This window comes from Passer domesticus, chromosome 11 (genome assembly GCF_036417665.1).
Source record: "Passer domesticus isolate bPasDom1 chromosome 11, bPasDom1.hap1, whole genome shotgun sequence".
In the NCBI taxonomy this organism is placed as follows: domain Eukaryota; kingdom Metazoa; phylum Chordata; class Aves; order Passeriformes; family Passeridae; genus Passer; species Passer domesticus.
The window spans coordinates 8175958-8190107 of record NC_087484.1 but is presented as its reverse complement, the minus strand read 5'-3'; positions in this window follow the sequence as shown (position 1 = coordinate 8190107).

The following is a 14150-nucleotide window of genomic DNA, read 5'->3' as shown; positions in this document are numbered from 1 at the left end:
TCACTCTCCTGCAAACTGCCTGGGTTTCTGGGCAAACAAAGCCTGACTTCCAGCTGTAGAATTTTTGTGCAAAGAAAGGAAGGTCTAGGCAGGGCTGGGTTACACGGCCTTGCCACCAAAGCTCTGCCTGCATCACCAAACCTGCCCCAGGGGGACCAAGCCCAGTCCTAGGGCTGTGAGTGTCCTGCCAGCGTGGCTCCAGCAGGAGCTCCTCATCCCATCCCAGGGAAGGTGAGGTGCAAGTGTGCACCCCAGCTTGGTCCTTACTCACTCCCCAGAGCTACAGCAGTGAGCAGGAGCCTGGTGCAGTGGGGGAATAAGGCTCACAGCCTGTCACACACACAGGAACCACTCTTATGCCAGCCTCTTACTAATCAAAATATCATGCTAGGCTGGAGTGGGTCTGGCTTCTTTGAAGGTGAGTCACATCATTTGCTGATTGCCAGGAGAGTTCCCAGGAACTGGGGGCAGCAGGACAGAAATTGCAGCTGTCCTCAGAGCACTGTAATTTGTGCTGGAGCTGGATGGCTCTCCCAGCCACCCCGAGACAGGGCAATTAAGGCTGGCTTCGAGCCAGGTGCAGGTCGCTGGGATCAGAGCATGGAGCCCCAAATTAAGCACTGTGAGAACGGAGCCAGGAGACTGCACAGAAGAAGTTAGTGAAGTAGTGAAGTCCCTGGAACAGCCAACGTGCCTTTCAAATGCAAATGCCATCCTCAAGGAAAGTGTTTTGTTCTGCAGCCTCAGAGTGCTGACTTCTAATCACCGAGCAGAGAAAATACACCCAGGAATACTAAGGTGGAGAAAAGGCTCAGGGGGTGGCTGGGAGCAGGTCAGTGGTACAGGGAAACACATTCCCACCCGCTGAGTCAATCCAAGGGCACACACGCTCAGTAAAGCCCTGCTCTGTGCCCACCGAGGGTCAGAGTGCCCTGTCATGCTGCATAAAATTACCTCCTGCTAATGCAGCCCTAACACTTTCCAATATGCAGTCTAAACTTCCCAAAAGCAGTTGAGGTATCTGGTACCCGCTGTCCTTTCAATATCATGTACAAAAAGTGATGTATAACAGCAGGCAGCTCCTCCACTGTCTGCTTCCCAAGTGTCAGAAATGGACAAAGTTGGATGGACACCCGCAATCCAATCAAAAACTGAAGGTAATAGAAGTGAAACACCAACAGGGCTCTAGGAAAAGGAACTGCCCTGTGACAACTTCCACTAGGAGTGAGGGAGTTGCCAATTTCCCAAAGGATTTTTAGTTTCTCAAAGCTTCCCTTCATCTTATGGGATCGGCAACAGTCAGGGGTCATTCTGCCCTAGGATAGCACCTTGTCCCACACCTGCAGGTTTTTATGTAGGAGCAATGGCTATGGGGGAGTTGGAGGTTGCATCTGGCTACACCTACGAGAGCCTGTTCTGCACCAGCATCAGGCAGGTGGATGCCACCAGTCCCTGGAGCCTGAGGAGATGAGACCCAGCACAAGTTCAGGAGGACCCTGAGGGGGCTGGAGCTGCCTTGGCAGAGCATTGAGCAGGAAACAATATTCCAGGGTGACACATATTTATCTCTACAGGGCAGAGGACTCTTTTGGAGAAGCCCTGCTGTGTCCAAGCCCTGGTGATGGCCAGCAGACAAGCAAGTTCCTCACTTAAGGCTCAGTGTGGTCTGCAGGTCTCCTTCATACAGGTGCTGGTAGCTCTGGTGTGATGAGGGCCAGTGGCAGAGCAGCAGCTGAGCATCTGTCCCCCGAGCCCATGCTGCAGCTACAGCCACCCACTGACATTTTAAACACTTTTCTCTAAAGAAATATTTTTTTCCTCTAGGAATGCATCGAGCTTAGGTGTGCCCATATGGCTCGAGGAAACCCATGGGACCTCAGAGTGGGATTTACTGGCTATAATACTTTGTAAACATGTATGCATTTTAAAATCCGTGATTCTATTTTGTTAATTGACTGGAAAGTGATGCATTAAAGCAAAACTAAGATCTGAGCAACGTCAGATGACCTTGGATACTCACAGTGCCAGCAGGGCTTAAAGCTGGAGCTGGTGGAGGCTCAGCCCTTTGGCTATTGAGCCAAAGGTTCTCCAGGTGGACTCATCCTCAAACTGCCCATGGCAGCAGCTAAACAACATGGGGGAACAAAAGCCTCTTCAGTGGGAAATATCCCACGAGGCTCCATCCCAGGTCCTTTGCTGTGTTCCTTTAAGAGCAGTGGCTCAGGCACTGTGAGATTTTGCCACTGCTGGGGTTTCCTAAAGTCATGAGGGCCTTGGCCAGTGATGGGCTCCAGCTCCCTCTACACCCACAAGTGCCCTGAATTTTTTCAGGAGCAGGTAAGGTCTGAGAAGAGACCCTCTCCCCTTTCATCCCAGGATCACAGGCAGCAGTACTCACTTTCTGAGGAACAAGGGTCCTTTTTAAAAGCACTCCTTAGGTTTAACTCCCATGACATTTGTAAACTCTTTAAAGGAATTAACCTGGGTTTCTAGAAAGCATCTCTGACGCTTTTAAGCAGTGTTTCAGAGCCAGAAATGATCTTCAAAATCTTCTGACTTCTAGTTTTGAGAGGAACACTTTTTTTCTTTGAAATTAGTCTAATTAGAAGATCACAAAATTAATTAAAATGCAAAATGAAATGCAACACTTTGCATCAGGTCAAATTAAACGTTTTCACAAGTTTTAAAATGAAATCAGAGCTAGTTTTCACTTTGATTAAAGAATCCTCCCTCTCCCTCCCCAAGTTCTGGAAAACATAGCCCCAAAGAAATCCTCCTTTCCCAAGCCTGCCCATTCCAGCAGGCAGAGGGGTACAGCTCTCCCTGCCCTGAAATATCAGGGACCAGAGCTTCCACTTCACACTCAGCCCTCGGCTCTCACCACAGGCACTTTGGCTGGATGATATTTTAAGTGCTCCTACTTGGTGGCAGCAGCTTGTTTAAAATTAGCAGCATCCCTAATTGGGAAGGGGGAGCTGTGCCTGGCAGAAATGGCACTGCTAGCCCCGGGCACAGCGGGGGCAGCCCGGTGCCACTCCCAATAGCCATCACTGTCAGAGGTGGGTTCCTGGCCAGGGCTGAACTGTCCGCCCGGTTAAATATAGCACATCCCAAAATGTCAGGAGTTCTGCCGATGCCGCAGAGCAGTGGCAGGGGGGAGGCAGGCTCAGTGCTGGGTGCTGGCTCAGAACCAGTCCCTGCCACGGGCTGGGTCGCTGCAATGTGCTGGTGTAACACCTGAGCTTTAATTGCCTCTGCCGTGGCCCTGTCCTGCTCCCGGAGGAGCTGCTGACACAGCCCACTGTAGCTCTTGGCACCACAAAACACATTCTCCTCCGAGACCAAAAATATCAGCTCACTCTAAACACCGAGAGAGCTGCTTGTGATTAAGCATTTGGGGTTTTACAGCATCCTGAGGATGTAAAGCGCTATTTAAGTGATAGCTATTTTTACTGTGGTTATTTATTATGTGGAGCTGGTCAGTGCTGGGGTCAGCCCCCTCTGCATGGCAGGTGTTCCCAGCACAAAATGCTGCTGTGAGGAGGGCTGGCCTCAGGCAAGCACCACAACAGCAGGTGGCCACAGTCCTCCTGCTCCTTCAGCAGGCTCCCAAAGGCAGGAATCACAGGGGGAAGACCCTTTTGGCCCTAAGGAGGGTGGTTAAGCCCAGACCCTTGGAGGCATTCATGTTGCTAAACCCATGGGGGAAGCATGCCTGCTTCCCCAGAGCAAAGCACTGTGATGTGGCTGCAAGGGCTGTGTCCCTTGGGTTTGGTTTGGCTTGATGAACTTGGAAGTCTTTTCCAGCCTGAATTCTATGAATCTATGGTTCTATCCCACAGAGTGGGGTGAGGCACAAGCCTCAAAAGTATTTCTTTTGAGAGAAATACTCCATTTTTCTCCCCTCAGCCTGTGATCTGGCCGAGTGCAGCCAGCTCTGCTTGTCCCACTGGGATGACAGCAGGACCACGATCGATCCCCAGCTCAGAACCACAGCAGCTGCAGAAGGTCTGGGTTTTACAGCTCCCTGCTGGCTCCCCTGCTCAGCTACCAGACATGAGCTCCCTGGACAGACTGACAGGCAGATCCCTGCGGGAGGGCAGCCAAAGGGGCTCTGCGTGGAGGGACCAGGGAGCCAGGGCATGCGTCACTCTCCCTGCAGCCCTGGCACTTGCAAACCCTCATTTGAGCCCTAACATTTCACAGTGTCACTGCTGCTCTGCTGCAGCCCTCGGGATCATTAGGCCTGCAGGAGCTGAGACTCCCCTCCAGCAGGCACGGTGCCACTGCAAATCCCACACAGACATGGATACTCCAGCATCATGGCAGGGCCCTGCCCCTCACGGCAGCCATGCAGCCTCCTCCCCAAATGGGATGCTGTGCTGCAAAGGCCCAAGGACGAGCTAAGCCAAAGCAAACCCCCGGGCAGCTTTCAAGGGGTTAAGCACACCCACTCTCCCCTCTGCCTTTCCAGCCTCCTCCTGCAAAAGGCAAACAAAGAGGCTCTCCTAAGAGTACCTCGGCCTGCCATAATGGCATTAGGGGAAGGGCGGAAAGAGATCCTAACTCTCAGCTCACATTTAAGCATACAAAAACAAACAACCAAAAAAAGGGAAAAGTTAAAGGCATCTGAAAGTGCCTCCCTCTCTCCCAGAAGAGTGATAAAGGCTTTTTGGCAGAGTGAGGTGGTGTTTATTTTGGTTTGTGTTGTGTTGCTGCTCTGACCCCCTCAGCTGTTAGCCGGCAAACTTGACAGCCTGATTGTTTTTACTGGACTGTGCCGGGGTTTTTCGCTTTGCGAAAGTGATCTGGGAGCAGTTTGCACTGATTGCACAGAGGGCTCTGACCAGGGCCCGCTGCCATGTCCTGCTCCGTGCCCCGCGCCCCAGCCGGGACTGCAGCCGGCCCGGCCCGCAGCTGGTTCAAATCAGCACTTTCTTCCCATTTCACTGCACAAGGCAGCGCTTGAAGATTTTCCTCTCTATTCTGCTGAAATGTGACTCTAATTAGATGATAACAAGGCTCTGACATTTTCTAATCGTAATCCTATCCGTGCAAGGGGACATTATTAAAACGATTAAAATTATTGATAAAGGGGAGGAGGGGTGCTCAGTCAGAGAACTTGGTATTTGGCCTGTGGCACAGGAGGGGTGCACAGGTCTGGGTGTGTCCCCTGGGATAAAGGCACCACTGTCCCCAAGGATGTGCCACTCTCTAAACACTTGCTTGAGTAACTCAACACTGCCCACTGAGCTGGAGCTTCCTTTCATGACCAGGACTTAAAGGAAAGGTGGCTTTGGGAACAAAAGGTGGCTTTCATGTAGAGCTAAGGAAGCACAGCTTCACCAGACCTGAAGCTACCAAGGAGGTTCTGGACCCAGTATTTTCACACCCATATGTGCAAATATCAGCACTGCACATGTGGCTTTTAGTCCCTCTTTTAGCAAGGTTTTTGCTCCATGGGATTGGCATGAGGGACAAGCAATTGTGCTCTCATCTGCTCAGGTGAAATCAGAGTGTAGCATGTGTCTGTCCAGAAGGTGAGCAGTATTTTCTAAAGCCAGGCACCTCTCCACAGGCAAGAGTCAGAATCAGAGATGGAAAAGTCCTTGTGGGCTGAAGTTTCCACCAAGTGATGGTGAACAGGGCAATATTTTACCTTTACTACCTTTGAACCCCTCAAGGCAATACAAAAAGCATCTTCTCTCTGACCCAGGGGACAGGCAGGTGATATCCTACACCCCCTGCCCCACACCAGCCATGGGCCCTACACACAGTCCCATGTGAGGGGCATGCCAGTATCCTGAGGGAGCCATACAAGAGATGTGGATCTCAGCTGCAGCCTCCTGAGCAGTCCAGCACAGGGCCAGGCCCTCCAGCAGCCCCTTGGTGGTCCCTGACTCTGCATTGCTCCTACAGGATCCCATTGATTTGTCAATCAAACATCCTTCTCCGCAGGGCTCTGCGCCCAGCTCTACATCATCCCTGTCTGGCATGGAGGCAGGCAGTTCTGAGCCAGTTTTGTGCTCTGGAAACCTCGGGAATCTCCCTCAGTGTTTCCCAGAATAGCCCCAAGGCTCCTCTAACTTCCTACAGCTGCTGCGTGGCAGCGAGCCGCCGGCTCCACCCGGAGCATCCCCCTCGGTGGAGGCAGGAATGTCGGTGGCACAGCCCCCGCAGCTCGGGGATTCCTCATCCCTGGGGAAGCCCCTACACCTGTAGAGAACAAGGATCATTTTTTTAACACCAAAACAAACAGCAGCAACACAAAGGGGACAGGGACACGCAGGCAGCTCAGCCTGTGCGCTGACACTGCGGACGCTTCCAAACTCCAGCACCAGCCCTCCTCACTCCCGAGGGCAGGGGAGACACAGCACTACCCACCACAATTAGCCCCCACGTTCTCCAGGATAAAACACAGCACGAATTTTCCAGCAGCATCCGTAGCCCTGCTCAGCATGGTCATCTCCAGCTGAGGGGGGAAAGTCCCCGGAGAGCAGGAGCCAGAGGCAGAGTGGGATGGGTCAGGACAGCCAGGACATGCCAAAGCTTGAGGTGGTTCAGAATTTGGTTTGCATGCAGGGTCAAACACCCAAACCACAGAGCACCGAAGACCCCAGCACTTCTCAAAGAGAAAAGCCCTCTGGAGCCAGCAAACCGTTTGCAGAGAACAATTTATTAATCCAATTTACATCTTATTTCTCTTCACAAGCAGATCATCGTCTTCATGAAATTGCCCATTGCTAGAAATTATGCAGCAAATATTTTGGGATATGAATCTCCAGCAAACTGCCTGCTGCCAGTGCTATTTCCCTGTGCAGGGCTGGAAATGTGAGCTGTGCTGACAGGACATGCAGCTCCCATAGCACAGTGCATTCCCCACAACAGAGGCGTGCTGCTCTCCCAGCCGGGCACCAACAGCCAGCACTTCTTAGCTTATAAATAAAAAGCTACAACAGAATCAACCTTACAGTGCAAATATTCATGATTCTGAATTTGAAAATCACTTCCTATGAATAAGCCTGCATAGTTTGCATTAAAATATGCTGCTTCAGCACCGTTCCTGACAGTGTACATGTTTGCTAGAACAGCCACATAGAGCAAACCTGAAAAGGTCAGGAAGGGAAAGGGAACAAATTTATTGAGGAATTCAAACATATGTTTGGTGCTGGTTTAAAAAAAAAATCTGCTGCAAGTACATAGAGGGTGTCTATGTCAGGGGAAGTGCACTATGCAGAGCTCGCTACACAGGGACAGAGGTCTCAACTAATTGAAAAACTGATTAATTTTTACACCTACGAACTTTGGTATTTGGAAGATTTTAATTTCTCTTTAAAACGCTGAAGATTCCTTTGAAAAAGATTTAGAATTCATACTGGAAACCCACAAAGGAGTTTTTAAGACTCTACCTCCTTATTTTAATAAAATGTAGTTTAGATTTTTTTTTCCTTGGAAATATCTTCATTAAATAGAAGAAGAACTAAAGGGCATGGTAATATAATTCACAGATGATACTAAATTAGGATATATTGTACGGCAGTGCGGACTGAGAAATAATACAAAGGGCCCCAGAGAGATTGGAAACCTGGGTAGAAAATAAATGAGATTCAATTTGGAAAAATGCTGTCGATGCCTCTGGGGAAAATAATTTGAAACACGCGGAAACCTGGGAAGCAGGAATGGCTAACATGGAGTTTAAAACAATAACAGAGAGAAAATTGTCTGCAAAGCATTACGGACCCCCTCGGACGCCCGCTGGTGTCAGCAAAGAGGTTCCTGCTCCTGCTGAGATGCCCTGGGGACGGTCACTGCTGATGGGGCAGGGCCAGGAGAGGCTCCTCAGCACAGCCCTGGGCAGCACGGAGGGGACAAAAGTACACAGAGGTGACCAGGGCAGGGGAATTCAGGTGTCTGGGGGAAGCAGGGCTGACGTGGGGCACAGGAGGGTGAGGATGCTCAGTGGGACCCTGATAAAGGTGTGGGAGACACAAGGTAAATTTTGAACCACTGCCTCAGAGGATCTCCCAGCAGCACAGACCAAAGGCACAAAGAGGTTTTGAGAGCACAAAGCTCTGCAGACACGTTCCTGCATGCAGCCCTCTCCTGGGAAGGAGATGGGCTGGCACCCAGGTGGTCCCTTCCTACCTCAAGTTTCCTCTCCTCTCTCTTTTCCCTTCCAACTGTTATGTGTTTATCACAGGATAAAAGGAAGAAATGAGGAGCACAGAGCAAGTGTGATCATGGATCACATGGATCCATCGTGGGATGGATCATGACCTTGCTCAAATCCCCTTTTTAACCCCAGCCCCCCACAAACACGTTCTTCCCCATCTCCTGGGACCACAGTTTCAAGAAAATGAAGTGAGGAGGATGAGGATGAGGCTCCTCAGCTGCTCTTGCCCCTGCTTTAGGTCTGTGAGAAAGGGGTCTGGCCAGGTGTCCAAGGCACACCAGGGCTGCACCCACAGCCCCAACCCTTTCATTCACACAGAATGGCACCAGGCCAGTCTACTGCAGGATAACAACTTTTTTTTTTTTTTTTTTAATTATTATTATTATTTTATTTTTAAAGAATTGGGCACTATTTATCCAGGGCATTCAGAGCTCTGCTCACATGTCTTTGGTATTTCAAGAAACCATCTAAGCCTATATATTCCAGATGATAAACTCCACCTAGCAATTCTCTCCTTTTCATTAAAATTATTTACACCAGAAGAACTTAAAACAAAAATCGATTCCAGGAGAAACAAGGAGGGACAGACCAAGGACTCTGGCTTTACACTGCTATTTTTTAGCTTCTGAAAGGCACACACTTCAGTTATGAACTTGAGCATCACATATATATTTTAAAAGGAAACAACAGAAACACTTGTTACTGTATCCATCACTTTTTCTTGACCTTACAAAAAATAGAGCTCATCAGGTAACAGCATTTCTGACATTTTGAAGTTGTTTTCTTTCACCTCTGGGATAGAAATAAAACCTTTAAGCATTCTGTTGAATGAGCTTTCAGAAGGGTGGCTTTGGAGACATCTAACCAAAAATCAATGTTTTTGTTTAGATAAGGTTGAAAGTGTCCAAAACTTCCAATCAAGTCTAAAAAAATTTCTTATTTCAATCCTAATTCTAAAATAAGTTATCATGTCCTAAGAGCATTTCAAATTAAATGCAATTGTTCTTTTCCTCCAGATAAAAACTCTGCCATGGGAGTGGGGCTGAAGATGGTTTTGAGGATCCTCCCCAGAGACATCCACAGGCTCTTGGAGACTTCATCTCAAATCAGAGGGACGTTGTTTACTTTTCCAGGACTATTGATTTTTAAAGACATCTCTGAAACAGTTTGTATCTTTATCTCACAAGAGGGGTACTTAGCAATGAAAGGTGTGGATATACAACTGGCTCTTGAGTTCCTTGGGAAACAGCAGAAAGGAGGTTTGAAAAGGCATTTTCCTGCATACCAGGACTGCCATAACACATCCTCTTTCCAGTCAACACTGAGCTTGAGCCAGCAAACATTCAAACCTTTTGAGGAGAAGAGAGAAATGAGGAGGCCTTGGGACCCCAGCCCTGTACAGCACAGCCTTGGCTGCTCTCACATCACCAACAACCAGGTATTTCAGAAAGGCCAGCTCCAGGTGATGGATGTGGGAGTTCTAGCAGGTTACAAACTCAGAAAGGAGCATCCTGTCTTCAGAAGACAGGTAACCTTTTAGTACTCTTTAGTTACCTTTTAGTTACCCTTTGGTTACTAAAGTGCATTGGGTCCCACACTAGAACACCATGTCACTCTTTAGACTGGAACAAAGGATGGATTTATTTACTACACGTAAATAACTGCACATTTTGTCACACAAAGCTCATCTCCTCATGCCACCAGTTTCCAATCCAGCTACCAAGTGTAGGTCAAGGTGATCTTCACCCAGCCCAGCTCAGATGGAACTTGGAAAACAGGGAATCAATCTTCCCATCCTTGCTCACCTGGCAAATCTGAACCCACAACGGAAGGGTGAGAGCTAGAAATTCCAGGATTTCAGAGGAATAAAGCCACACAAAACATTTTAAAAAGCTGTAGGTACTAAACCAGTAAGTGTAAGCCCTCGCTCCCTTGTAAATGGCTTCTGGAAATGCTTTCCATGTCTGCAGAGGTCCTGGACAATGAAAGGCATCATCCTGTTGTGACCAGAATCTGTCACATTCATTATCTTGTACTCAGTCACTGCAAAATGCAAAACATGGTTTGACAAGTTTAATTTTTGTATATAACCAGTTTTAAAAGTATATTGTTTATTTTAATTGCATACCATTCTTCATCCAAGTGCAGCCCAACAAAATTCAAGCTAAAAACCATCTCAAGGTTATGTTCACTTTTAGAAAAGTGAAAAAGCTGAGGTTTTGAATACAAAAATTGAACTATGTAATTGTTTAAATGAGCATTCCTTTACCATATCATCCTCCCTAGTAAGAAGTAGTGCCATTTTAATGCAAGCAGCTATATTTGGTTACAAATCATGTTTTAGCAATTATACTACACAGCAAGAATGAACAACTCTGTAGTCTTTAATAAAATACACATGAGAAACAGGATCTTCAATTTACATTTATTTTTATCTTGCTTGTTCATTAAAAGTCTTGTTCAAAAACTACTTTGTCTTGTCCTTTCATGAGAGCAAAGCAAGGATGTTCTTGAGCCCAGCGTGGGACTCTCCTGACCAGCTCAGGACGGAGCTGCCTCTGCAGGTCTTTACTCGGATGTGGCACCACCAGGGTTTGCAGAGGGAAAAGGGCACCAATATTGCATTGTTGGAATTCAGGGCTGGGAAGTGGCAGGACCCCCCTCCCTGGAGGGGCAGCACCCTGATCTCAGCTGCCTCAGGGGGTTTGGTCATTCTCAGCCTCTCAGGTTCCTGTGATTTCACACATCAGGACCTGACACCTGAGAGGTGAGAGCTGCACCTCAGACACCTTGCCACCTTGCCTTCCTGATGTGTCCCACGGACAAACCAAGTACTCCTGCTACTGAAACGAGCCTGTAAAAGCAAAATTCATCTCATTTTAAAGCCTACAAAAGGCTGCAATTAATTCCCATTGGCAACAGACAGGATTCTTAAATCTACTGCGTTTCAGCCCTTAATTAAGACTTTGCGTAAGGAAAGGAGGAAGACAAGGAAGGGCATAAGAATGTAAAATAAAATAACAGGGCTACATGGAAAAGAGAAGAACAAATCTCCTTCAAAACACCCAAGTGATGAGTAGCAGCTCATTATCCTCCAGAGCACCTTGCTCTCCTGCTGCCCCCATGGTTGCTCTGATGTCAGAAGGATTCTCACATCAGCACACTTTACTCCCACTCTAGGACAGGCAAGGCTTCACCATCCCTGCTCCAGCAAGTACATTGACAATTTTTATTAAAGATGATAATCCAGGTCAGTAACTTGAGGAGAGTGATGACTTTGGTGGACCTGGCACCCCAGAGCTGGCTACCAACAGCCAGGGCAGCACCTTCAGAGTGCTCCCAACAGGCTCACTCATGTTTGCCAAGCCAAAGCCTTCCCTGGACCCAGAACTTCAACAACTGGGATGAGGATGCTGCAGGTCACTCAACCCAAGAAATCCCATCAGCAAAGTAGAATAAAAAGGACACAAGGGTGAAGACATGGCAGTGCAGTTCACTTTCCGTCCACCACGGGGATTAGCATAATTAATGAAGTATTTAGAAGCTTTTAGAATGGGAAGCAATGCCACCTAGTGAACAGGATGGCGTGTGACAGACAGGGGACACCTCTCTGAAGGTTGGTCCCGGGGTGAGGTGTTGATGCAGCAAGTCCCACTGCTGCTGTGAGGTGAGCAGTGCTCTGGACAGGGCATCTGAGCAAGGACCATCCAGGAATCCCAGCATCTGCCCTCGACTCACCAGCTACACAAACACAAGTTCAAAGACATTTTACCAATGAATAATTTAAAGAAAAATACATTTTCAGTAAGCCATGAATTTAAATTTTCCTTCAACAAGACCTTTTAAAGCTGGAAAATATACAGCTCAAAAATGACAGATGGCTTTAAAATTAGAGATCAGATTATATGGGAATTTATAAAGGTATTGCGGAGAAAAGTGAGCACTGAATGTTACTAAATTTAGGATAAAGCCTGAGCAGACACCAGCAATTAAACAAAAATTCAAGAAAATGCATGGCCCAGAGGCTGTCACAGTGTTTGGCAGTGGTTGACAGCCACAGCCACAGCACAGTCCCAGCTCACTAACAGAGGACAACCAGTTCCCATTCCTGCACTGAACCATTTTCCATTAAAAGATGCAAATTGTGAGCAATTCAAACTCCACACAAGATATTTGATGCAGCCATTTTCTGGAGTTTTGGGTAGGGTTTTTTTTCTTCCCCTAAACGAATTCCTGGTTTTGTTTAGTTATTTGCAAAACCATGTCAAGTTATAAGCATATGACCACAAATCAGACAGAAGTTGCTACTGATGTGGTTTCTCCCCCCTCCCAGCATTTGCCATGGTAATACAGAGTTATAAAAATAACAGTCATGATCTATGGTAGGGCAGCAGTTTGATCAGACTAAAGACCTCTGGTATGCAAGGCTTCTCTACCAAAAAATGTTTCGGCCAATTTGTAAAATTGATGGGACTCTGGAGTAATCGCACTGGAGCCAAACACTTACATGTTTGATACAGAGGGATTTTCAGTGGATTTGATGGTGGGTGGAAGGTGGTGCTGGGGGGGTTGGTTTAACACACACATTCTTTCTGCAACTGCAGTGCAGACGCTGCTGAGGAACGTGTGAGAAGACAAGCACCGACGTGGCAGCGACACGCAACCAGGAGACACCATGGCTTGGTCAACCACGAGCTGGGAGCTGGAGCACAGCAGCACACGCTGCTCTGGTGGTCCTTGCGTGACATCTGGTGGCCAAAGAGTACCCTGGGAAGATCCATCTGACTCAGGCTGCACCCAGGGAACCCCCACAGCCCCAGGGAAGGCCATGAGCTACAGCCCTTCCAAGAACTGCATCAGAACTTAAATGCTCTGTTTCTGGTGTTCGTTCAGGTAAAATGATCAGAGAGTGAATTTGGGAGCTAGACCTTTATGCTCCCTGTTTTATAAATAGCACTGATCCACTTAAATACTTCCCAGTCCCTTCTAAGGACTAGAACATCCCATCTGGGGACAACCAATTGCTTACAAGAATCTTAAGTGGTCATTAATTCAAAGCATTACGTTTCATTACTTAAGAATAATTTAGCTATATTCATGTTCTAAAGGGATAAAACCATTGACCTGAAGATCCATTCACCAGAGAACAAAACCCAAAACTCTGCCAAAAATTCGGCCCTGAAGACTCTTTTCTGCCCATTACTAGTGAAACAGAAGCATTTCAGTATGCAAAACTCAGAGCAGATCTCCTAAGCCAAGTTTCCTGAATGAAAAGGGAACATACTAACTGAAAAATTACCCTAAAACTCTCTGTATTTCAGACTTCTTCAAAAACAAAACAAAAACCAGCAACCCCCAAACCTGAAACCCCAAAGAAGCCAGACCTGAAAGGTGAGCTGGAATCGATTGGATTTGTGAGCATTTCCCTTGGAGCAGCCCCGTGTCTGCCTGGAGCACAACGCCTGCCAGCTCTTCAATGGGCTGGAGCTGTCAAGAGATGCTGAGGAGAAACTGCCAAGCCCCAACTGCCCTAAACAAACGTGATGTTCAGCTGAACACTGCAGAGGGCATTTCTTCCTTTGCTGCAGTTGCTGCCTGCATTAAGTTGATGTAAAATGCACAGGCTTGAAGCAAGACTGAGTGTCCCTTTGTGCAGAGCAATGATCCCTGCAGAAGGCATCTCTTCCCTGCATTTCTCTCCCACTCATCTCAAAGGTTTCTATAAACAAGATGGCTCCTTTTCTGCATCAAGCTCTATACATACCATAAACATGACCTGACCCACACTATCCAGTTAAATACATCTTTTTTAAAGCTCAGTTTCTCCCCTGCCCTTCCTCCCACAAAACATTTATCACAAGGTGGTGCAAACAGATTCTCCAATGGATTTTTGATCTCTCAGCCACTTCCCAAAGTTGCCTGTAAAGAGCCCCAGGTAACCTTAGTGCCCAGGTAAGGTCTGGAACCTCAAAGTGCC